At 37.5% G+C, this 26,498-nt stretch overlaps 1 long non-coding RNA gene across 1 annotated transcript in view; it reads left to right on the forward strand.

The window, feature by feature from the left end:
- Positions 1-206: 206 nt before the first annotated feature.
- Positions 207-26,498, forward strand: part of LOC140597326 (uncharacterized) — a 64,395-nt gene continuing 38,103 nt past the window's right edge. Inside the window, exon 1 of the long non-coding RNA XR_011999193.1 lies at positions 207-293. This is a non-coding gene — a long non-coding RNA (uncharacterized lncRNA). The remainder of the gene's footprint in view (positions 294-26,498) is intronic.

The following is a 26,498-nucleotide window of genomic DNA, read 5'->3' on the forward strand; positions in this document are numbered from 1 at the left end:
GGAAGGGCCTTTAAGAAATAAAGTTGGTATTGTACTGGAATTAAAAGAAAAGGAGTTAAGAGTTAACAGGGTACGAAAAGGGTCTGATTTTCATCTAGATTTCACCTTCCACTCCAAAAAGTCCAAAGCCAAAGTGGCAAAAGTAACTGAGTAAAGCACACATATGAGGAATGCCTTTGCTCAATTTTTCCCTTGTTTTTAGGAAGACCAAAAGGATCCTTTGTACTCCAAGGTACTAACACTTGATATAGATGAAAATCTACATAAACCAACATGATATCTGTCTGCAACCGGTAGGTACTATTTAAATGTCTTTTAGGGGGATCCCTGGGTGGCGCAGCGGTTTGGTGCCTGCCTTTGGCCCAGGGCGCGATCCTGGAGACCCGGGATCGGGTCCCACGTCGGGCTCCCGGTGCATGGAGCCTGCTTCTCCCTCTGCCTGTGTCTCTGCCTCTCTCTCTCTCTGTGACTATCAAAAATAAATAAAAATTTAAAAAAAAATAAATGTCTTTTAGGGAGAAAGGATAAGGTCTGAAGCTTGGCCGTGTCTTTAGCGTCTTTCCCAATATCTAGGCTTTGCCATCCAGGAAAAATCCAGAGCAGTGTACTAAATCAAAGTAATTGATTGCTTTACCGAGTGGTATCTTGAAAGTTTAGAGAGTTGGACTTCTATGGTTATTGTTTGTATAAATAATGCTTTATGAACCATAGTGATATGTGATAAAATCTCATAAACACCTATAGATGTACTAAAATCACCTTAGATTAGGTAGTGGACTTTTAATAAATGTTCTGCAGTTTGCTTGTACATATCCTGGTTGATTTCTTAGAGTCCTGGCAGCTTCTGAGCTAGTGTTTTTCTAAGACTCTGAGGCAGTAGTTATATTGTTTAAGAATCCAATCAGTAGTTTTATCCTTATTCTGGATACACTTCCATTATAAACAGTTGATGGAAATACACACACACATGCATGTGTGTGTGTGTGTGTGTGCATCTGCACACCCAGGTCCATACATAAAAGCCATTATCCCTCAAACTTTTTTCATCTTATTCATAAGCCAAAACTAAGTACTATTGAGGAGCATATGGTTCTTTAAAAATCTATTAAGGAAAAATTTGGATTTAAGGGAAATAATTATCCATTAAATTCTCAAAACATTCTCGAAGCACCTGCGTGGCTCAGTTGATCAAGTGTCTGACTCTTGGTATCAGCTCAAATCATGAGTTCAGGTTCTGCATTGGGCTCCATATAAATAATAATAAGTAATATTAAAATAATAATAATAATAAAATAAAAGGAAATTCTTAGAACATTTTCGATCTAGACTTTACCCTTAAGTGGAAAGAATGGAGAAATTTAATATGTCCAATTTTTTATCATTTTCCCTCTGTTCTGTGCAAGAAAAACCAATAGAATTAATGTGGTTTTGGTGTTATTTTCTTATTCTAGTTAGCTTACTTTAATAATGTCACTTAATATTTTCTTTGCTTTTATACTAAGTTTCTGAGTTTTTCATGTACAATGAATGTATCTGTGTTGTGATTTCCTAGTTTCTTCATGGAATGTACTATTTTATTTCTGGATATCTGATCATATTTAAATGCCTTAAACTTTCCTGGTCAAAGAGTAACTTCTTTTCTCTTTAATATTCTGCAGAGGGATTAAGCAGATTCTTACAGGTTGAAATGTTTAAATACGTCTTCAGAACACTCATGGAAGAAAGAGTAGCTCTGTCACATTTTTAGCAACAACACACTTAAAAGAATAGCTGTCCAACTAAACTAAACCTGCTTGTGAAGTCCACTAGAGTTGATCCCATCCTAAATTACTTGGCTACATTAGTACATTCGTATAATAAAGAGCAAAACATAACAGGAAGGTAAGATAGCTGTGTCTGAAACACATGAGGTACTGATATATATTAACAGACATCAGTTTCTTTTCTTTTTTTTATAATAAATTTATTTTTTATTGGTGCTCAATTTCTAACTTGTGCTTTCAAATTATGAAGGGGAATTTGAGATGCTTTCTATCTCGTTTTTGGAAAATTTAAGATAATTTTAGAATAGGTTAGATTTAGAATAGGGTTTTTTTCTTAGTTTGAAGAAATAGTTGAAAAAGTAAATAGGAATTGTGTGCCATGGCCCCTCCTCCATCAACTGGGTCTCAGAAACAGTGTTCTCTTCCTCTTGGCTTACAGAAACCAAGTTTCTGTACTTGTGCTGCTAGGTGGACACTGTGGGTGAACAGGGAGGGACAGAAGGACCAGAATGCACAGACTTCTCTTTCCATTTCAGTTTTCTATCATCTATCGGCTATGAATGACCAAGCCTTGTTTCTGTCCACTTGCAGCCCCCTTAAATGAGGCTGTAAGAGAAGACCCCCTGCCCCGGCAGCATTCACAAATTGATAGCTTCTGGGTCACATTAGAATGTTTTAATTTTTTTAAATTCAACTTTGCTTTTTTTCTTTGCTTAAGGTACTTGTCATACTTGAATACAGAATGATACACAAATTAAAGTGTATTATATTAATTGGAACTGATCACATCATGGGGAAAGTTGGCTGGGGCCTGAGTGGCAGTTATAAATCCCAACTGCTTGAGTCCTTGATGAACATTGGTTTACTGAAAGGTGTTAGGACCAGGTTTTGCCAAATTCTAGAACTATTCTCAGATTGTGGTATGTGCCTTTATTCTGTAATTACATTGAGGCTGCTTCAGATCTTTATTACTCCAGTAATATAAAATTGTGTAGTCACAGAATATCCCAGTTACTATTTCCTGCAAATTAATTGGCTACCTTCAAAGGCTGATGAACAGGATACCTCTTATTGATTGTAGTATTGAGTATTGTGTGACTACTGAGTAATAGCTCCTGCATCCCTCCCCACTTCTTTCTAATGCTGATTTTCATTCAGGTAATATAATCTTTCACATGACCATATGCTTTCCTAATCCAATTACGGTAATTTTTTTTTAAATTGTATTTAAGTTCTACTTAACATAGATTTGCAATATTGGTTTCAGGAGTAGAATTCAGTAATTCATCACTTACATACAACACCCAGTGCTCATCCTGACAAGTGTCCTCACCACCCATCTAGCCCATCCCTGCTCATCTCCCTCCAGCAGCCCTCAGTTTGTTCTCTGTCCTTAAGTCTCTTATGGTTTTTTCCTTCTCTCTTTTTTCCCCCTTTTCCCATATGTTCATCTGTTTTGTTTCTTAAATTCCACATATGAATGTGAAATCATATAGTATTTGTCTTTTTCTTACTGACTTATTTCACTTAGTGTAATGTGCTCTAGCTCCATCCACATTGTTGCAAATGGCAAGATTTCATTCTGAGTAATACTCCATTGTATATAAAAGAATGCATATTCTACTTTGGGATGAAATGTCCTGAATATACCTGTTAAGGCCATCTGGTCGAGTGTATCATTCAAACACTTGTTACTGTCTTTGTTTTAAAATCTAGTTTGATATAAGTTTGGCAACCCTGGCTTTGTTTTGCCATCCATTAGCATGATAAGTGGTGCTCCATCTCCTTAGTTTCAATATGGGGGTGTCTTTAGGTCTAAAATGAGTCTCTTGTAGGTAGCATATAGATGTGCCTTTTTAAAAAAATCTATTCTGATACCCAATGTATTTTGATTGGAAATTTAGTTCATATACATTCAGATTGCTTATTGAAAGATATGAATTTCATGGCACTGTGTTACCTATAAACTTGGTGTTTCTGGTGATGTTCCTTTCTAGTCTTTGTTGCTTTTTTTTAGAAAAGATTTTTTATTTATTAATTCAGAGAGAGAGAGAGAGAGAGAGAGAAGGCAGGCAGAGAGGCAGAGACACAGGCAGAGGGAGAAGCAGACTCCATGCAGGGAGCCTGACATGGGACTTGATCCTGGATCTCCAGGATCACACCTTGGGCTGCAAGCAGTGCTAAACCACTGGGCCACCGGGGCTGCCCGTCTTTGTTGCTTTGGATCTTTTTTCTCCCACTCAGTTCCTCTTAATATTTCTTGCAGGGCTGGCTTAGTGGTCTATGAACTCCTTTAGTTTTTGTTTGTGTGGGACACTCTTTATCTCTCTTCCTATTCTGAATGACAGGCTTGCCAGATAAAATATTCTTGGCTGCATATTTTCCCCATTCAGCACAATTATGGTAATCTCATTCTTCTTGGCTGCTCATATTTTAGAAACAGGTATGATGCATTTCTGGTCAATGAGCTATGAAGTGGAATATTGTGGGAGCTCAGGGAAAAACTTTGTCATAATTAAAGAGACACAAAAACACAGCATTTTTACTGGATATCATTTTGTCACATATGGTGTAAGGTAGTTAACATAAGGATAAGCCTATATCCTGAATAATGCAATATTGAAAAATGGAAAGATCCTTGATGATGTTGTCGAGGCACTGAATTAAGCAACCGTGTAGCTGCCTAACTGCAGAATTTCTCTTATGAAATGATCAATTTCTTAAGACGTCAGCTAGTGAGGCCAGGATTTTCTGTTTCTTGTAGCTGAAATCTTCCTCATTAATACACTATGGGAACCATTTCATTATTGAATAATTTATAATTATAAGATTTATCAGGCTATGTAGAAAGGTTTTTATCTCAGCCTGTTTCGCAGAATAAATTATCCTTGAAAGGAGAGGGAAAATTGGATGATGGTAGAAAGATAAAACAGAGTAAGGTTAAACGACAAAAAAGATGTGATGGTAGCCGAGACCAGGGGTCAGAATGTATTCTAACACATTCATTTAGATTAAAATGTTATATATATATATCATAAGTCTATAGGTATATGTAAATCTTTCTTCTAAGATTGTGCAGATAGTTCATATAGTTTGTGCTTCTGATGAATCTTGAGTACTTTCATGTTTCTTAAATTGCTAAACCTAAATTATGAATGTTGTGTTTACTCAACAAAGTCCTCTTATCTACCATTTATTGAGCTTAGCTTCAATAAACTTTGAACATAAATTAAAGGTTTCTATGAACTAAGCTTCTCTTCTGAAACTGATTTATGATCTCAGTATAAGCAGGAACAAAGAATACTGGCTTAAGTAAAAGGCAGGTAGGGATCCCCTCCTCTAGCCATCTCCCACCAATGTGTCCCAGAGCCCTGAGAGTGGGGCAAAGCTCTTTTTTTTTCTGGATGGAGAACCCTCTCTGGCAGTTCCTTCTCAGTTGCTTGTGATCTACTAGCCTCTGGAAGGGGAAGGGCAAGGGCAAGATGTGCAGACTTCCTATGTTACTTTCCAAGAGCTTCAGACTACTTGAAGAGTCAAGGAGAAGGATATTGTGGATCAAATAGACACAAATCCTGAGTATATATTTAGAAATGCTCAGCATACTTGGTTTGAATTTAGAGACAAAGAGTTTTTCATTGTGATCAGGTTCCTATTCCTTTGGAGGCAGGTATCTTATCTGTCCACCTGTCTGTCTATTCACCTATAGCTTCCTAGTTCAGCCTCTCTGGTATGTTCTATTTAATCTGCCAAAGAAAAGGAAACAGTTACACCATCACATCATTTGATAGGAACTTTATATTACAAGTTAGAAGTCATAAAGGAGGAACAGAAATATTTTTTAGGATAAGTTAGATGAGTAGAAGATAACTTCTCTAAAGTCACATATGCCAGAAAATACACATAGGTTTTTAGAGTCCTGGGGAGAGTATGGGAGGAGGGGTAACCTGCTGGCTAAACAGTGATGTGGCATTAGCCTAGATTAAGACTACTGACTCTGATCTACAGGCCAGATCCTACCTGCTGCCTGTTTTTTTTTTTTTTTAATGATTTTATTTATTTATTTATTTATTTATTTATTTATTTATTTATTTATTTATTTATTTATTTATTCATTCTTGAGACACATAGAGAGGCAGAGACACAGGCAGAGAGAGAAGCAGGCCCCATGCAGGGAGCCTGATGTGGGACTCGATCCCGGGTCTCCAGGACCATGCCCCGGGCTGAAGGTGGCACTAAACCGCTGAGCCATCCGGGCTGCCCTGCTGCCTGTTTTTGTATGGTACACAAGCTAAGGGAAGGTTTCAACATTTTTAAATGGTTGAAAAAAATTAAAAGAATATTTTGTGATACATGAAAATTGTATAAAATTGAAACTTCAGGTTCCATACTTGGTTTTATTGGCATGGAACCGTGCCCATTTATTTACATATTTTTTTCTGGCTGCTTTTGAGATAGGAAGGCAGATTTGAACAGATATTATAGTCCTGCAACAAAGGCTTAAATATTTACTCTCTATCCCTTTACAGAAATTTTGTTAACCTCTGACCTAGACCACTGTTTCTCAACCCTTAATGTTTGTAAATCATTTGAAGATTTTGTGAAAATATATAGTTTCTGATTCAGTAGGTCAAGGGAGCCTACGTGTCTGTATTTCTTTTTTTTAAAGATTTTGTTTATTTCTACATGAGAGACACACAGAGAGAGGCAGAGACACAGGCAGCGGGAGAAGCAGGCTCCATGCAGGGAGCCTGATGCAGGAATTGATCCCCGGCCTCCAGGATCACGCTCTAGGCGGAAGGCAGGTGCTAAACCACTGAGCCACCCAGGGATCCCAGTGTCTGTATTTCTAATGAGCTGAGGACCACATAGTAAGTGGCGATGCTCTAGTGCAGGATTAACACACTTATTGTTTAAAGAGCCAAGTAATAAATGGTTCACAGTCTGCAGCCTATTCAGTCCTTTTGTTACAACTATGTACATCTGCTGGGTAACGTAGACATAGACAACATATAAAAGATCAGGAGTGGCTGTGTTCCGATAAACATTTACAGAAGTAGGCTTTGGGCTGGAATTGGCACGAAGATTTACTTTAGCATTCACTGGTCTCAGCTGTTCAGTGTGGGTGTCCATTAAGTAATAGGCACAGTCCTACCCTCAACTTGCTTACTAGTTTTATAACATATTCCAGTAATGATGATAAAGACAGCAGTTAACTTGTATTGGGTAATTATCATATGCCAGGCTCTATGTGAAGTCCTATGAGCCATCTCTTATTTAATTACCACAACAAATCCTAGGAAGCAGATACCATCATTATCCTTGCTTACAGATGAGAATACTGAGCTTCAGGAAAAAAAATTAATCAAAGCTGCCAACAGCAAATCAGTGGTGAGCCTAGGGTAAGGCATAACTCATGATTATTGAATGACTGTTGGATTATAGATGACTGGATCAAATCTGTGCATTCTTGGGAGTTCCAGAAGCTGGAGAACCAGACTGTGACTATACTGACTTCCTTCATTGTGAGGCCTGGTTCTCAAGGACCTGAGCAGTGAAAGACAAGACATCTCTTTAGAGGCAACATTGAATGTAGGTGTCAGAAACTGGATGTTTGACTCATGCCAGAGCATTCTTTTTCTTGAAAGATTTATTTAGTACCTTCACTGCATGTTTTTGAAGTTAAGGCTCTTAGAGATCTCAGAAAGCACATTTTTCATAGTTTTGGGATTTTCCATGCTCCAAAAATGAAATTGCTTTACTTTATAATAACATGTTATTTTAGGCACCAAATAAGTATGGCATTTTGCCTTCCTTGTGTACTTTGGATTTTTTAATATAAATTTATTTTTTATTGGTGTTCAATTTGCAAACATATAGAATAAACCCAGTGCTCATCCCATCAAGTGCCCCCCTCAGTGCCTATCACCGAGTCACCCCCCCCCGCCCACCTCACCTTCCACCCCCCGCCCAGTTTGTTCCCAGAGTTAGGAGTCTCTCATGTTCTGTCTCCCTTTCTGATGTTTCCCACTCATTTTTTCTCCTTTCCCCTTTATTCCCTTTCACTATTTTTTATATTCCCCAAATGAATGAGACCATTTAATGTTTGTCATTCTCCTATTGACTTATTTCAATCATACAATAAATGTCCCTTCTAACCACAGTGACTGAAATTACATTTCTCCTTCCAAATTCTATATTTTTTCCTTCCTTCTTAGCTGCAATTACTAACGTAAAGAGTAGATAGACCTTGATTCTGGCCTAAATATAAGACTACTTTTATCTGTCTTTACACTGTTATTTCCATGTAAATGAATGTTTTTAGGTAAGATGCCTATCAGTATAACTACATTATAATAAATTAATAGGTCCCTGAGAGCAAACATGTTGTTAATAAAAATGCTTTGGAAAAAACTTTCTGGAGTCTCAGACACAATCTCCTTGGACTATAGATACCATATTAAGATGAATAAGTATGCCATTTTTTACGAATCACCTGTTGAAAAACTTTTATGTCATTGCTCTGATGAATAAGACTAGGTTTCATTTTATAAGCAGTCAGTGTAGGTACAGGGCAAGGAGGAATATGTCAACATTTTCTAAGTCTTAAGTATCAATCTTGATATGCCTAGGTGGCTCAGTGATTTGGCACCTGCCTTTGGCCCAGGGCAAGATCCTGGAGACCCAGGATTGAGTCCCGCATCGGGCTCCCTGAATGGAGCCTTCTTCTCCCTCTGACTGTGTCTCTGCCTCTTTCTCTCTCTTTCAGTGTCTCTCTGAGGCAGAGACACAGGCAGAGGGAGAAGCAGGGTCCATGCAGGGAGCCCGATGCGGGACTCGATCCTGGGTCTCCAGGATCATGTCTTGGGCCAAAGGCAGATACTCAACCACTGAGTCACCCGGGGATCCCATGAATAAAAAAATCTTAAAAGAAAAAGCATCAATAACCTTAATTTTTTAGGTGGGCAAGGAAGTTAAATATGATACTTAAATAGGAAATCAGGTACTTACAGATTCTTAAAGCCAGAATTTAGGATGGTCTAATCTAGCCATCTCTGTACACTCCTATTTTTCTATGTAAGTCCCAATTGATTAAGTAAAATTCTTAAAGTCATTTGCTTCTTTAACACAAATATGTTAGTTTTTCCCCCTGAATCTGGGAACATGTATTGGTTTCCTCGGGCTGTTATAATGAAGTACCATAAGTTGCTGGCTTAAAACAACGGAAATTTATTATCTCGCAATTCTGTAGTTTAGAAGTCTGAAATCAATGTTTTGGTCGGGCCACAGTCCTTCTGAAGGATCTGGGGCAGAATTCTTTGCCTCTTCATAGGTTCTGATGAAGGCCAGCAATTCTTAGCACTCTTTGGCTTGAGATATATATCACTCCAATCTCTGCCTCTGGCTTCATATGGTGCTTGTGACTCTGTGTCTTCACATTGCTGTCTTCTTAAAAGTATATCATTTGTTTTGGATTAGGGCTCCACTCTACTCCAGTATGATCTTAACTAATGATATCTGCAACAACTCTGTTTTCAAATAGGTCACATTTTGAGGTACTGGGTATTAGGACTTTACTATATCTTTCTTGGGTGAGGGATGGTACAGTGTACCCATAACCGAGTATGGGGATGTCAAGATATTATTGTTTTCCATGCAGATCTTACACTATAGGAAGAACACATATATAGAGATTTATGAAGATGCAGGTTGTAATATACAATATTCACAAAATGCTGTAAGCGTATTTCAGTGGGGAAAGCTACCTTTTCCCAAGTGAAATGGTAAAGGAAGGCTTTCAAAGGCAGGTGCCATTTGAACTAATCTTTGAGGGACATATAGGAGTTCATTGAGAAAAGGATGCCAGATGGGAGGACACATCAGCCAGAAAGTTTGGGGTAAAGGCATGGATTAAGTGTTTGTTTGCTGTGATTATTACTAGCTACTCTTTCTTTCTTTTCTTTCTTTCTTTCATTCTTTCTTTCTTTCTTTCCTTTTCTTTTCTTTTCTTTTTGTTCTTTTCTTTTCTTTCATAATAAATTTATTTTTTATTGGTATTCAATTTGCCAACATACAGAGTAACACCCAGTGCTCATCCCGTCAAGTGCCCCCCTCAGTGCCCGTCACCCACTAACCACCCCCCCTCCTCCTCCCCCTCCACATCCCCTAGTTCATTTCCCCGAGTTAGGAGTCTTCATGTTCTGTGCTACTCTTTATTTAATATTAGTGTGTGTCATTTAATTAACAACAACCTTTTGATCCCAATTGTACAGATGGGAAAACTGAAATTTCAAAAAATAAAGTATTTGGTCTCCCGCTAACACATTTTGAAGGTGATACTATTGAGATTAGAACCCAGGGAGCCTGATTATATAGTCTATAATTTGCCATTGTGATGAAAACTACAGTTTAGGATATTTGGGAGCGCATATGGATAGTTAGACATAAGGCCAAAGAGATAGGTTAGAGACAAATTGTGAAGAGGTTGGTTTATCAATTGATTTGCTTAACAGAAAATTGTTGACTTACTAGAGTTTGAACTTTAAGGGCTATTGACATTTGAACAATTTCCAAAGCTCTGTTAGGACAGGTGTCAAATGGCCACATTCCTATGGAGTGTAGGGTAGTTTGGAGGCCCAGATGCTAGAGAGGAGGTTACTGTCATGGACCATTTTAGAATTAATGAAGGTTGGAACTAAACAAGACAATGGAACCGGAGGGGTGATAAAGTCAGAGATACTTGTGAGTCAAGGTCAGTGAGGTGTTGAAGTCATTGCCTCTGTTGTGTGGCCATTCCTGATCCTTTGGCTCAAGTGCTGAAAGTAGAGCTGTCTCCACTAATGTGGTTAAAAACAATAATTTAATTCATACCCCTAACTTAGGAAGAGTCTAGTATGTGGAAGTGTGATGGTTGTATTAGTACACATATAAATGATTATATTAGAGAAGATATAAAAATGTCTTTAAAATTCCAAAGACTGAGTTGACATATTTTAAAACAAACTACATAAAAGTGGTAAAAAATATTTTGCCATGTGCTCTGATGAAATCTCATCTATCTGTATTTTTTTTAAAGATTTTATCTATTTATTCATGAGAGATTAATAGAAAGAGGCAGAGACATAGGCAGAGGGAGAAACAGGCTCCCTAAGGGGAACCTGATGCAGAACTCCATCCTAGGACCCCAGGATCATTACCTGATCCAAAGTCAGACACTCAACTACTGAGCCACCCAGATATCCCTCATCTATTTGTATTAAGTTGTAATTCCTTTAGGTTAAATTCATCCAAGTGTTATTGGAGTTATAGCCACACTTCAGCTCAGCTTATTCAACTAAAGCCTGGTTATTGTAAAAAATATATTATTTCTTTAAAATAGCTTAATTGATTCCTGGGTTAATGTAATAACATTTTGCATTAATTTGAAAGCAAGGCATTATTTAAGAGTCCCAAGTTGTCTTTGTGTGGGACAGAGGGAACCAAAACTGTGTCTCCCTGTTAATTATGGCCCTCGTGAGAAAAGCTGCCCAAACAATCATAAATATCCAGCAGGATATTTATGGTATTTCCTAAAAAGATAACAATTACTGGAGGAAAGTTAATTAAAAGAAGCTGCATTTCTCTTAAGTGAATTTTCTCTTATTTTGAGAATTTATTTTATGCAGGTATCTGGTGCCACCACAGATGGTGCATTGTGACTTGCTCATCTTTAGTGACTTTTGGCTTGTCTCTGTGTACTTGGCTGCTTTCCCCAAGTGTTGGCCAAGGCCTTCTGATATAACTGCCATTAATCAGGCTAAAGCAAATATAAGCAATGTGAATCTTTTTCCATTTTTAGCCCATAAGTTAAAAGTGTGGAAATGTTATGTCTTCTTGTGGTTGATTTTCAACTTGATACTTTGCATCATTGCAAGATTTAAAAAATTCCTGGAATGTTGATTTAGAATGTTGAGGCACTAAATTAGAATTCAGTTTTAAGATTTGAAACACACAGTGCAATTAAGGGGTTTAAAATTCTTGTACTTCATCTCTTGTAAGAGACCATTCTTTTATAAATTAGGATGTTTTGTAAAATAGCAGCCAAAGGACAGGGAGGTGGAAAAGGAAAATAGAAAAACAGGAAGAATTATCCTTCTTTGTTCCATTCAAAAACACACCCAAGAGAAATATTAAGTATAGATAGTGAGGGAAAAGGCTGACAGTGCCAACTTACTAGCATTGATTAAGCAGTTCAAATGTGTTAATATAGTGATTTTCAGATTACTGATAAAATATGTAACACAACAGGAGGAAAAAACCCACAACCGTATTCTCAGTATCCAAACTATTGCTGCCAACGTGAAGAAAGACTGTGCGTCATATAATGTTCTGCTGGACTTAACTGTTGTTTAGGTCTGTGGGGATATATCAATACCTAGAACTATATGCCAGCATGTGAAGTGAGATCAGCTGTGAAGGGCTTCTTCCTTTGCTTAATAAAACTCCTGGAATCTAACAGGGAACCAACCTGGAATCAGATGCCTATGTGAGATTTGCAATGCCTTTTTCATAGTAAAGAATCTAAACACATCCAGAGAGTGATTATATAAATATGCAGTTCATATAGGTATATGGTCTACCCAGAGTTTCCTAGCAGTTTAAAAATGGTTCCGTAGATAAGAGGGATAGACCTAGAGTCTAGAACTAGAGCTGAAGCTGGAGCTGGAGTGCTTTCCAAGACCACCACCAGTTCTTCCATCCCTGGGAAAAAGGACAGAAAGGGGTGGTTCTGCTTGGCCCATTCAGAGATTTACTTGATTAGGATTCAGTCTGGACTAGACCACCTCATACTTTGACACTCTTAAGTTCTAGTGTTCTAATACATGGCCTCAAATTATTCAGAATCAGTGGGACATGGTCAGGGAACCCTTGCATTTCTGTCCCTCCTGTAGAGAGAATTCAGCATTTGCCCAGTGCCCTCCAAGACAATAAAAAGTAGTGGACACAGCCAGATCCACACCAACCAGCTTATATCCTATTCTTATGGATTCTTAAGTGATGACACATTGATCAAGTTCATGAATATCACTGTTGCATGGAAACAGCAATATCTCTGATACCTGGTATGTTCTAAGAAAAAACATTGTCATTTTACTTTTCAGAGTTAAAGTCACTGAAGTAGGATTTTAATAAAGAAAATTAATACTGATATAATGTCTACATTATACAGTTTTACAAAGATACTTGATTTCTTTAATACAAATTTAGAGAAAAACTATAAGTAATGGTGATGATGTGAATAAAAGAGATAAGAGTAACCGATCTGGAGGGCTTGCCCTGCCTGAACTAGAAGACTTTGTTCTTTTTCTTTTTTAAGATTCTATTTATTTATTCATGAGAGATAGAGAGGCAGAGACATAGGCAGAGGGAGAAGCAGGCTCCCTGTGGGGAACCCAATGTGGGACTCAATCCCCGGACCCTGGATCATGACCTGAGCCATTGAGCCACCAAGGTGCCCCTGGAAGACTTTGTTCTTATGTGTTGTATGGATTGTAGACAAGTGATCTGGAGGGCTCGAGTCTGAATCTGCTGCCCTAAATTTGGTAGTGAGTTTAGAATATTTGTTTAAAGCAGTTATTTAAAATGAGACAACATTTACAAAGAGATATTAGAACTGTGGCTAAAGTTTCTGGAAAAACCATGGAATAAGACAATTTAATGAACAGAATAAGTAGTGGGGATTTGGAATGATCTTTACGAATCGATAACAAGTGGAAGAGAAAAATGAGTTACCAATTTTCCAGCTATGTGGAATGAAACTGCACTTTCTGGGATTCACATTTCATATCAGAATTGTTTAACTAGCAAAATGCTGAAATGATTAAATATAAAACCATGAAGTTAAAGCTCGAGAAAACTTTGGTCAGAGATGTTTCTGGAATGAGCCTTCAGCTTTCGTAGTTGTTTCTGTTCTGTTGGTCAGTGATGAAATGTGCTCTAATCAACCTACTAAATTATCCACAATGGAAGGTTTACTTTGGTGTATATTTGTATACAGATACAGCCATCTGTATCTCCTTTCAGAGCTGTGATTCACAGAGCAGCGCATCCCTTAACAGCTCATTTCCTCAGGGATACTAAGCAAGATCCACACCCAGGAAAAGAGAAAAGTTTAAGATCTCTTCCCTTACTGTGAACCCTTTCCATGTTTAAACACAGATGGCTCTCTTATTTGCAGTCTGGCTTAAACTGAACACTGCCACAAAGGCGCTAAATACTTCCTGTGCAGAGACCCAGGGTCCATTTTTCACCAGGAAAATAAGAGCTGTCTTTACCAGCAGTGTGCTTTGCCCAGATGTGAAACTGAAGCCGAAATGAATGAAACAACTTTATTTTTCCTATGACAATTTAGATGGAGAACACTGTAATAAGTTGATATACAGTTTATTTTTTTTATTTTTTATTTTTTAAATTTTATTTATGATAGTCCCAGAGAGATAGAGAGAGAGGCAGAGGAAGAAGCAAGCTCCATGCACCAGGAGCCCGACGTGGGATTCGATCCCGGGTCTCCAGGATCGCGCCCTGGGCCAAAGGCAGGCGCCAAACCGCTGCGCCACCCAGGGATCCCTACAAACAGTTTAATATGTGTTGGTTGCCTGTTAGAAACTGCCAAGAGTTCAGGTCTTATTTAGTAAAGCATGGTGCTGATTTAGGTCTCAATCTGGTCCTTCCTCTGTCTTGGAAGTCCTCCCTGGCCATCACAGTAAACCAATAATGTTGGGCCTGGGAAGCTGTCTCCTCCTAAGGTTTTTTTACATTTTAATTGGTGTTTATTCTAATTTCTATTGATTTGACCATTGCCTTCTGACTTTTTTGTCTTACTTCAGCAGAGTAATGTCAAATGACTATGTAAACATACATATTTCATTTATATAGTTACTTATAAAATAATGTGTTCTTTGGATGTCCAATTGCTGTATCAGCAGAGTTAACTCCTCAAAACAGGTGGGACAGCAGGAAGAGACTACAGTGAATGGAGAAATTCACTAACTTACTGTGTCTGAGTAAAATGAATATATATCTTTGAAGGACATCATTTCCAACTTTAAAATCAAAACAGAGAAGCCTAATCTAATGTGATTTGACTGGCCCATATTTTTTAAGCTTAGTAGTACCAATTCTTGAAATTTTGAAATTATTAATACAAAAAATAAACATAAAATATTTTAGAAGGCATTTTGGTCAAAGTTGTATTATATAGTAGGCTTTATTTTCCTTGGCATATTATGAAAAAGTCAAAGAATAGCTCTGACCAACGGTGTACTTATACTTACTGGTAAATATTTATTAACTAGCTCTGGATATGGGGTTAGAGAAGTCCTGATTCGTAGCATTTGACAATTAACATGATGTAAATACTCCTACATGGGGCCAGTTTCAGACTACCCCTGGGATGTCAATTGGCTTGAAAACCTCTTGAAAGTTTAATAATTAATTCTTACAATGCATAATAAGTCCACTCCAGCATATTGGCCAAGGATGAATTTATACAAACCTTAAAATGATCTTCACAAGTTAAGAGTTTGTCAAATCAGTTATCTAATGGGGACATGGAACCTCAAATATCTGTCTTATGATCCTCCAAATACCTCTAGAAAAAAAGAATAAAAACATAATAGGGATAAGAATGGGAAAATTCTACTATATTTGCTATATTTAGAATCTTACATCAAATATATTGGAAAAGTGTATTAAATGGAATGAATAGTTCCTTAAGCCTTTGAGATAAATAAATGTTTCTCTAAAAATAAAGATTTTAGTATTACTTTAGCATGCTGTTGGAAGTATAGTATCAATAAATGGCCATGAATAAATGATTTACTGTCAGTCATGAAACCTTTTCCTCATATTACTTTTTAATTTATTTTCTTGCATTGTGTCTTCTTTGGTATCCCTTTTCCCTCAAATCAGTTTCTATGCATCAGTGCCGATTTATTTCACCGAAAAAAATATCCCTACAAAAGCTCTTTATTGTTTTTTTTATAATTTATTTATTTTTTTTTTGGTGTTCAATTTGCTAACATATAGCATACCACCCAGTGCTCATCCCATCAAGTGCGCCCCTTAGTGCCCATCACCCAGTCACCCCTACCCTCTGCCCACCTCACCTTCCACCACCCCTAGTTGGTTTCCCAGAAAAAAAAAAACCTTTATTGAATTCTGTCTTTATTTTACATGATACTGGAAGCAATTTTGGGGTAGTTTTAATTTGTGAGGACAAAAAAATTGTACTTAAAATAATTATTTATTTTTCCTTAAAGTTCGAATGAATTTTTCAAACATATATTTCTGTATAGAGTCTCAGTTATGAAAATTTGTTCCAGGTCTTAGATAATATTATACATTTGTATGTAATTTTGCTATATAAACATTTTATGTTAATTATACATAATTAAATAATAAGACAAACTAAAAAAAACAAAAGCTCTTTATCAGCTAGACTGTTTACAATGCTTAATGATTTTATTCCCCCCTCCTTCCCACCATTATTTAAATTAAAAGAATTAGAAGGATGTTGCTAATCCTGTGCTAGAGTATGGGAATTATATGAAAAATAACCTCTGAATAATCCCACCTTACCTGGAAATATTAATAATTTAGGAAAAAGAGACTTAGTTGTTTAATCTGCCAGAATGAAAAGTTACAAGTAAAAGCTTCTTAACTTTATTCATTCCTTTCAGCATCTCAGGCCTGGGACTCAGAAGGTCTATGTTGATTAAATTCATTGCTGCTTGAGAATTTTTTTAATTGGCAGCTGATAAGGAGTGTTTTCAAATAAATGTATTCTAATGTGGTCCTTGGGTGTGATCTTTTCTTTTTAGGAATAGCCAAGAAATAGATTTACCAAAGAACATAATCCAATAATCTTTACTGAGTTGTCATCTTTTTTTTAAAGGGCTTATATCAGCACTGGGGGTTATATGCAACTGTGAATTATTAAAAACGACATCTGAAACTAATGTTGTACTATATGTTGGCAAATTGAAGTTAAGTAAAAATACATAGATAGATAGACAGACAGACAGACAGACTGATATTTTTAACTTGCCTAGTCCTCTCTCATCTGTTCTTGTTTGCTCAAATACAGGAGAAGCATAATGGCAATGCTCTAGAACAATGAAGAAGAAATTGTTCCAAAGTGTTTGATTTCATCAGGACCAGAATAAGATTAGGTGTTTGTAATACAGTTTGACTCACAGATTAGATCATCTTCTGACAGAAAGTGGTAAGAAAGTCATAGCTTTGAGATATGCCTGCAAACTAACACATCTGCTCATAAATAATAGTTTCTGGGAGAAGGAAGACCAAAACAAATGTAAAACAAAAGACATAACAATGTCAACAGCAACAGAATATAAAAATTTGATATAAACCAGGAGTCAGATTTTGTAGCATACCAGTAAAATTCCCCTGAGTTACCAAGGGAAATGCTATTTCATCAGTTTTGAAATGACTTTCCACTAGACCATTGACAAGTACTTCCAATGCCGGCTTCCAGTCTAGCTTAGTGGAACATATTACTCTTCTGTGAAGGTTTGAGGGACTGTGTACAGCATTGCTGTTAATATTCCCATTTCATGTGTGAAACTGGGGTATGAAGGGTTAGTCTGTTTCTCTGGGCTTGCACAGCTCTCTGAAGCAAGAATATCCAGAGGAATTATAGAAGTATGATTATATTGAAGCTTATTTTAAAAATTGTATACTATTTTGAAACATAAGTTAATCGGAAAATTGGGCTGTTATCAATTATAATTTAACTTGAATGTCTGAAAATAGTTCATAAGTAGGCTTTACTTTCTATAATTGAGGTTTCCATGTAAAACATGTTTTATTTATAACATGCTGTACCTTATTTTTTTACATGGTTACTAACCATGTACCTTTTGAAATAGTTATGATTTTAAAAATGATAATTCTGAAAGGTCTATTTCTATGCCTAAGAAAATATTTGAATACTCTTGCTGTGTCATTTAATTTTGTATTGACTCCAGCTGCTGGTTGCAATCTATTTTCTTCCAGCCAGTGGCCATGAAGATGACTTTCTAAGGTGCCTCAAATCCATATTTTATTTAAGATGTATGCTTTCAAAGGTGATCATCCACTTTAAAAGTAAGAAACACCAAAAATAAATAAAGATACTAAGTCCTTTATTCCATTGAATATTCAAGCTAGAGGGAGTGTGTGAGGTCCTGCAGTCAGGGCTCCTCATCTTCTCTTTTTTAAAGATAAGGATACTAAGCCTAGTGAGATGGTGCAGCTTGCCAAGGCCACACAGCTAGTAAAGGAGGAGCCAGCACTGGAGCCCACATCTCTTGGCTTGCAGTTGAGACCTATTTCAAGGAGACCATATTTAGCAAAGATTAAAATGCTGAAATTTTGTCTCCACATCTGTATTTTTCAGTAAATCAATCTTGGACATGAATCATACTCACCATTTCCAGTATTTATCTGAAAAGTCCTAGAGCTCTGAACATTTTGGGGTTTGCCTTTCATTAGCTACAGTGAAAATAGTGAAAGAGCCAGTCCCACCTCCTGTCCTGAATATACTGTTCCTCTCTGATATATTGGGTTTGCAGCTACTTTTTGAGCCTCTCTCTTGAACACCATCCTCTTTACCTTATTGAAAAGTTATTGGGAATTTGGGAATCAAGTGAAATATTTCATAGTTTACAACAATGTAATTTAATGTTCACCATTAAAAATCACAAACATAATGATACTCATTTATAGTCTGCCTTCCCTCTGGCTATTATTAATAATTTAAATAATGTTAAGATATTGTTTCAAAGGAATATTTCCATTTTCACCATATGTGACATTTAACATCTTAATGCATAGAAATAAATGCTTAGGGGTATCCCTGGGTGGCTCAGCGGTTGAGCGTCTGCCTTCAGCCCAGGATGTGATCCTGGAGACCTGGGATCGAGTCCTGCGTCGGGCTTCCTGCGTGGAGTCTGCTTCTGCATCTGCCTGTGTCTCTGCCTCTGTCTTCCTTTCTGTCTCTCATGAATACATAAATAGAAAGAGAGAAAGAAAGAAAGAAAGAAAGAAAGAAAGAAAGAAAGAAAGAAAGAGAAAGAAAAAGAAAGCTCGATTTGAGGAATTTTTTTTTTAACTATAGGAAGTGCATTAACTGAAGTATTTGTATCTGCTTTACTTCCCTTGAGGACCAGAATAATAGTAATCACATTTTTCCTGAGTGCTTACAAGCTGCCAGTTCTGGGAATAAACACTTTATTTGCATCATCTTATTGAATTCTTATGGCTACCCTGTGAGATGGTTATTATGGACCCCATTTTAGAGATGAAGTAACTGAGGCTAAGGGATTAAGATCACAAAGTTGATAAATGGCAGAACTGTGGAAAAATCCAAGCAGTCTCAATTCAGTTCCCAGCTCTGTGCTAGAATATAAAACCCTCTGGAGAGGGGACAGCTTCCTAGGCCCAGCATTGTTTGGTTGCTTCTGTGAGCATGGAGGGCCTCTGGGAGTGGGAAATGATTGGGTTCAGACTGAAGAAACATCATGGAATAGTGGTTGAAAACCTGGGCTCTAGACAAACAGTGTGCTGAGGGTGGCATCCCTGCTTTGCTACCTACCAGGCTTTAATTACCCTGTCTGTATAATGAGAAAAATATTACTACACATGTCTGTAGGTCTGCTGTGAGCACGGGACAAGATAATCCATGGAAAATACTTTACACAATGCTGGGCATGTAATATACACTCAGAAAAGTTTAGCTATACTTACACTTGACTGATAACAAAAAAAAAAAAAAAAGAATTCCTAGACCATTGTCCATATCTCCAAACCATAAAAATACCCCATGAAAAAGGAAGATCTGAAGAGTGGTCTGGGGGCTCTGGGTGAGAACTTTCATTCTCCTTTGAATAGCTCAGATGTCATTAAGCCTTGCTCACAAGAAAGTAAAGCAGCCAGGCAGCAGTTATGATATGATAACAAGTGAAAACAAGACAAAACATCAACCAGACATGGCCCTAACCTTGGAAAAGTTGAAGAAGAGACTACGTAGCCAGGGATACTGTGAACAGAGGTGCACACGGGTATTACAAAGTGCACTGCTGTTGGGAGTGAGGCATGGGGTCTTTGTAGAGACTAAGGAAGTACTATATGATAGCATCCTAGAGATGATAAAGCCCTTGTTATGTGAAACACATGAGGCAGACCTGTTGTTGAGTCAAAGAGTTGTTCTCTGCACCTAGGATATTTAATTTGGCAAAATTTCTGGGATAGGAGTTGCAAAATAAACGCACAGATCTTTCCTAGCACCAATGAAGGTTTTTGGCTAAAGCATAGAATGGGATGGGAGTGGTTGGGCAGGGTAAAAACCTAGTGTGAAGAGTCCTAAAGAATGTGGTTTAGAGTCAAGGTAATTTGCAAACTACTAGAGGTTTAAAGAAGAAGAGTTTATGGACTGTGTTCCTCTTTCTCCCTCTTTCCCTCTGTCTCCCCCTCTACTCCACCACACTTCCTGGATTATGTATCTGGAATACCTCTCTATCCTTCCTCTCCCCATTCCCCTCCTGTTTGCTTAAACTAACTCCTGCAGTCTTCATGTCTCAGTTTAGGACTTTCTTAAAAAGCCATCCCTGACCATAGAGTGGTTAGGTCTATTCCTGCGTGTACTACTAATATCCTCCTCTTACCCGTCAAGTTTGTTTTCTTTATGTATTGCTTTGTAACATATCACCACAAATGTAGCAGCTTGAAACAAAATTTATTTTCTCACAGTTTTTGTGCCTTAGGTATCCTGGACACTCTGCTCAGGAACTAAAGCTAAGATCAGGATGTTGGCCAGCTGTGTCTTCATCTGGAGACTTGACCAGGGAAAATTAAGCTTCCAGGCTTCTGTAGCTTGTTGGAGGAATTTGTTTCCTTGCAGCTGTAGAACTGAGGTTCCTATTTCTTTAATAGCTGTAGGTGGGGACCTACTCTCAACTCAGGTCCTTACCATGTGACCCTCTACAACATGGTAGTCTGGCACTTCAGGGCCAGCAGGGAATCTGCTAAAATAGGAGCTTATGTAACATACATAATCATGGGAGTAACTTTCCCATCATATTCAAAAATTCTGCCCATACTTAAGCGGGAGGGGATCATCCTGTTTGTGTATACCAAAGGGTAGGGGATCTAGGGAGTCATCTCAACATTCTGCCATTTTTGCTTTATGACCGAGACATCAGTCATCTCAAAATATCCTTTATCACATTGCATTATAATTGCCAAATTGCTGAGATCCTAGAAGGATTATCTCTTGGTGGACCTGGCTTGTGCTTTGCATAGTGCTTGGCAGATATTGGACTCTCAATAAATACTTGCTCAGTCACTTAATAAATGTTGACAGTTGTGTTTGGGTGGTAGAAAGCATGGAGGCCAAAAGAGAAAAAAATCTTAATAATCAATACATTCAGTAGAGTCCTAGGTGAAAAAATGTTTCTGAATTGAATTGTTTCTGAATTGAATGAAGGACAGAGAAATTTTGAACTAAATCTGGAAACTACAGAATCTATTAATGAGGTGTTAGGGAGCAAGAATTTTCTGTTCCCTAGTAGGTCATTCTAGGTGGGCTAAAATCAAATTGACGTGAGACAGATTAATAGAAGAAAACAAAATTTAATTTCCTACATATGGAGAATCCACACACTCAGAAATACACCAAAGATAGTCAAACCAAGGGAGGTATATATATGTCATTCTGAACTAATAAAAAAGAGATAGGGATCTGGTACTTCAAAGGTAAGGAATGCAATTGTCAGGAAGACATAAAATAATTAATGTTTGGTAAAATGTTGTTTACCACTCAGAAACAATGGGAGAGAAAGGACTTTGATCAAACAGGCCCTGCTATGTTCTTTCCTCTCTACCGTATCTAGTTTGTAGTGTACTATAGTTAGCTCTGATGATAGCTCTCTTCCTGGAGCAGGGTGTCTATCTAAACTATTTTTAGTCAGTTGTGGGGGAGATGAACTTTTCCTGAATCTTCTAAGTTTTGATTACTTTTTAACTCAAAGTAGCTATCCATCCTGGGGTGGTCTGCCTTTTGGCCCCTGAGAGGATGGTACCAGCATTGTGGTGATGGGGAAACTTGACACTGTATTTTTGGAGGTGGTGATTAAGTGATACTCAGTCAACACTGTTTGGTTGATTATGTTGCATGGGGTGTTGAATAAGTAAGAATGAACAGTTCCCACTAATTTGCTGACGTGTGGGAGGCTGTCCATGATAATCATTGCTTAAAAAAATATTTTAGCTTTTCCTCTGATTGAGGCACAAGGATAAATACTATAGGAGAGTTATCAGGGCTGAACCAAGAAAATATAGGAAATTTAAAGCAGGGAATTCGTTTACTCAGTGATGGGAATGCTGAGAAGACAAAGGAGGGACCGTGAGACTAACCAGAGATCAGTAGACCCAGGAAGCCTCTACCATCTAGGGTTCTAGGTCATTCTAGGGAGGAGGTGATCACATAGGAGCTTGGAGGTCAGGGTTAGGGAATTCATATGATAAAAGAAAACAAAACACAAAAAAGAGTCAATACTTATAATGTGCCTACCAAGTAAGAAAAAGACAACTAACCAAATAGAAAAGTACGCAAATGTATTAGCAATTCATGCAGCAAAGTAAGATAATATAGTTCAGTTTTTATAAAGCAAGACATTAAACAACAGTCCTCCATGGATGATTTCTGAAATGGAGAGAAATGTGAAAGGTTGCATAAATGGCTGGCTTCTTACATTGGTTACTGGAAAGGAGGAGTGTGGAGTGTGGGATGGAGGACTAGGGAACGGGAAAATAAAAGAAAAAATGAGTACACAAGAAAAGTTTAAAGAACACATTCAGCATATACCTAGTCCCATTCATGTAAAATTATTGAAGTATATGTCTATGTATAGGTCTGTGTATATACTACTTCCACTGCTCCCACCCAAGTCCAAACATCAGCTCTTCACCCGGATTCCCTTTAGAATCTTCTTTCTCATTTCCCTCTTCCATGCTTGCCTTCTTGCAGCACTCTGCACACAGCCAGAGTGATTATTTGAAAAGCTAAATCAGATCCTTCTCTGATGAGTACTGTCATGATAGTACTCTCTGAGTACATGATAGTACATGGTAGTACATGATAGTACTTTCCATCTCACTCAGAGTAGAATGTGGCCCCTGTAGCTTCTCTAACCTCAGGTCATTCTCTCCCTTCCCTCAGGACACTCCAGCTACACTTGTCTTCACTATTCCTCGGATGTGCTGAATGCCATGTCACCTTACAAATTTAGTACTTTTGCAATCCCCTTTGCCATCTCCATCTTCCTGCCCTCTCCTCCATACTTCTGCTTAAATGTCACTTCTTTAAAAAGGATTTTCCTGACAACCCTACCCAAAATAACATCTCTGGCACTAATACCCTTCTTTACTTTTCTTTAGAGCATATTACCACCTGACATATGACTAGAATATAAACATCTTGAGGACATAAGCTTTGTGTCCCATGGCACACAGTAGGCACTCAAAAATTATTTGCTGAATGAATGAATAAATGGAGATATTTGGACAAGGATAGTCACCAAAATATTAACACTTATAGGTTTCATGTGCTTTTTGTTTCTTCTTTATAATCTTCTCTATTGCTTGAGTAACAAAATTCTTTTTTTTTATTTTTATTTATTTATGAGAGAGAGAGAGAGAGAGAGAGAGAGAGAGAGAGGCAGAGACATAGGCAGAGGGAGAAGCAGGCTCCATGCACCGGGAGCCCGACATGGGATTCGATCTCAGTTCTCCAGGATCGCGCCCTGGGCCAAAGGCAGGCGCTAAACTGCTGCGCCACCCAGGGATCCCGAGTAGCAAAATTCTTAAACATTATTTTTCCTCAGTGACAAATCAGAGGTTTGGCTTGTTTATAGGAGTCTCTGATAGTTTTAGATGAAGAAATCTTAAGGAAAAATGAACTTATTACTTATTATTATCAATAATAATCTCTGTAGCTTTCATTTTCCCACAGAACCTCAAGATGTTACTTAGCTATTGCCTTATTTTCTAGACATGAGTAGGAAGTCATATATTCAGGGTCCTAGTTCCTATACTAGTATATGTGCCTTGCATCTTCCTGCTTATTGTAGTGGAGATAAATGTATCTTGTCTGTGTCAAAAGCTACATCACTAGTGTTTGCTGTAGTACTTAAGAAAAAGGAGATTGGTGTTTCCATTTACTTTGAAGTTCATAAAGAAAGACCAAGATAGGGGATCCCTGGGTGGCTCAGTGGTTTAGCGCCTGCCTTCAGCCCAGGGTGTGATCCTGGAGTCCCAGGATCGAGTCCCACATCAAGCTCCCTGCATGGGGCCTGCTTCTCCCTCTGCCTGTGTCTCTGCCTCTCTCTCTCTCTCTCTCTCTCTCTCTCTCTGTGCGTCTGTCATGACTAAATAAATAAAATCTTAAAAAAAAAGAAAGACCAAGATGTATTAATGGATGGAGAGTTGGATAGATATAGAATGAAACAAGATAGTGAGATATTAATGTTAGAATCTAAGGGGTGAGGGATGCCTGGGTGGCTCAGTGGTTTGGTGCCTTCCTTCCGGCCAGGGCATGATCCTCGAGTGCCAGGATCGAGTCCCACATTGGGCTCTCTGCCTGGAGCCTTCTTTTCCCTCTGCCTATGTCCCTGCCTCTGTCTCTCTGTGTCTCTCATGAATAAATAAATAAAATCTAAAAAAAAAAGATTCTAAAGGGTGAGTATGTAGGTCTTCACAGTTTCACTGTGAAATTCTTTCAACTTATAAATATTTGAAAAATTTTATAATAGAATTTCTTTTTTCAATAATAAATTCATTTTTTATTGGTGTTCAATTTGCCAACATACAGAATAACACCCTGTGCTCATCCCGTCAAGTGCCCCCCTCAGTCCCCGTCACCCATTCACCCCCACCCCCCGCCCTTCTCCCCTTCCACCACCCGTAGTTTGTTTCCCAGCGTTAGGAGTCTTTATGTTCTGTCTCCCTTTCTGATAATAGAATTTCTGAAAAGTTAAATGACTAGATATAATGGAATGTAGTATAATATTATTTATTTCTTTTTGATGAGAGAACAAAATGAAATTTAGATACTCTGATGAAAGCATTTAACAATATTCTTAGAAATAATAAATATTATAGTCCATGTATTGTGTTACTGAGATTTATGGTCGTGTTAACTACATTTATTTCATTGGGAAAAGTCCATTTTGATCATTTGGTAATGTAGTTTCATCAAGCATCTTTGGTACTTTAAGCATGTATAGAAGAAGCAGTGAGAGTCTGGTCTTTTCCATTAATTAGGGCTTTCAGAAGCTTACTGAAAAACACCCTCTAAACATGACAAGCATTGAGAGCTGTTGCACTGAACTACAATTAGCACAGTTAATAATAGCTTTTCCAGGAAAAGAATTTAAGGACTGTGCAGAACCAAAAAATCTAAATTAAGCATCATTATGTATATCACTTCAGGGTGTTCTTTGCTTTTCATGTGATAAATAGGCAGAAAAGTTTGTCTCGATGCTAAATACTATTACCTTCTAAACCTCTAAAAACACATTCATTCATTTCAATGTGTCACGCTGTTCATTACACAGAAGCCATAGAGAGGCAGGGACAGAATTTCAACTCATGGTCTCCCCCTCCCTTTCCCCTGATCCTCTCTCTCTGTCTCCTTCTTGTTCTTTACCCTCTTCTCTCTTTTTTTTCCTCCCTCCCTCTTCCTTATCTCCTAGTCCTTCTTTTCCCCCTCCTGTCTCTTTCTTTTTCTGTTCCCTTTCTCCTTCTCCCTTAGGCTGCCAGAGAGAGGCAGTAGGCCATTTCTGCACACTCATTTCTCCTCTAATAAGACTATGCTGAGTTAGAGTGTGGAGAGATACTAGATTCTCTATTTAAGATATATAAGCTATGTATTTATAATTGTGGGTTATACTTTTCAAATTCTCTGTTTTTTTTTTCTGACTAGGGCTCTGATTTGAAAAGAGATGTATTTCAATTTCAAGCTGTAAATACATTTTTAGTCAGATTCCCCTTCTATTATAATAGTTTTTGCTTTATATGGTTAGCACCTGTGTTGACTGGTACATTCATACAGTGCATTCTTTTGTGCCTTTTATGAGGATATGACTTCCCTTTTTATCTAGTTTAGTGCTTTTCCCTGTCTATTGAATTTAATATAATACTTAAGTTATATATTGTCTGCTATTAACCTTGCTATTTGTCTTTTTTACTTTGCTTGGATTTACCTGGTATTTTTTTCCTATTTCTTTATTTTCAGTTTTCAAATTACTTTATATTTAATAATATTCTCTAATTTCTTCTTTTATTAATCCAATATGACTGACTTAATGGAAGCATATAGTCCATTAACACTGAGCATATTGACTGATCTGCTTTCCTTAATTTTTTTCTTATTTTACATTATTGTTTGCAATTTATTCTTATTTCTCTGGTTTATTCAAGTTACTATTCATTCTATTCCCCTTTACCTTTATGTACCCCTCTTCTGCTCTAAGTCAGACACACATTTCTCTCCTACTGTTTAAAAGCAAGATATATATATTTTTAAACCCATACTTAAAGGAACTATACTGATTCACAGAAGATGAAGTCCAAGAGGTATAGCAGGATGAAGAAATTCAAAACTTCACTAGACTTATTTTCTCTATCTTGTTCCTG

This window comes from Vulpes vulpes, unplaced genomic scaffold (genome assembly GCF_048418805.1).
Source record: "Vulpes vulpes isolate BD-2025 unplaced genomic scaffold, VulVul3 u000000682, whole genome shotgun sequence".
NCBI lineage: Eukaryota > Metazoa > Chordata > Mammalia > Carnivora > Canidae > Vulpes > Vulpes vulpes.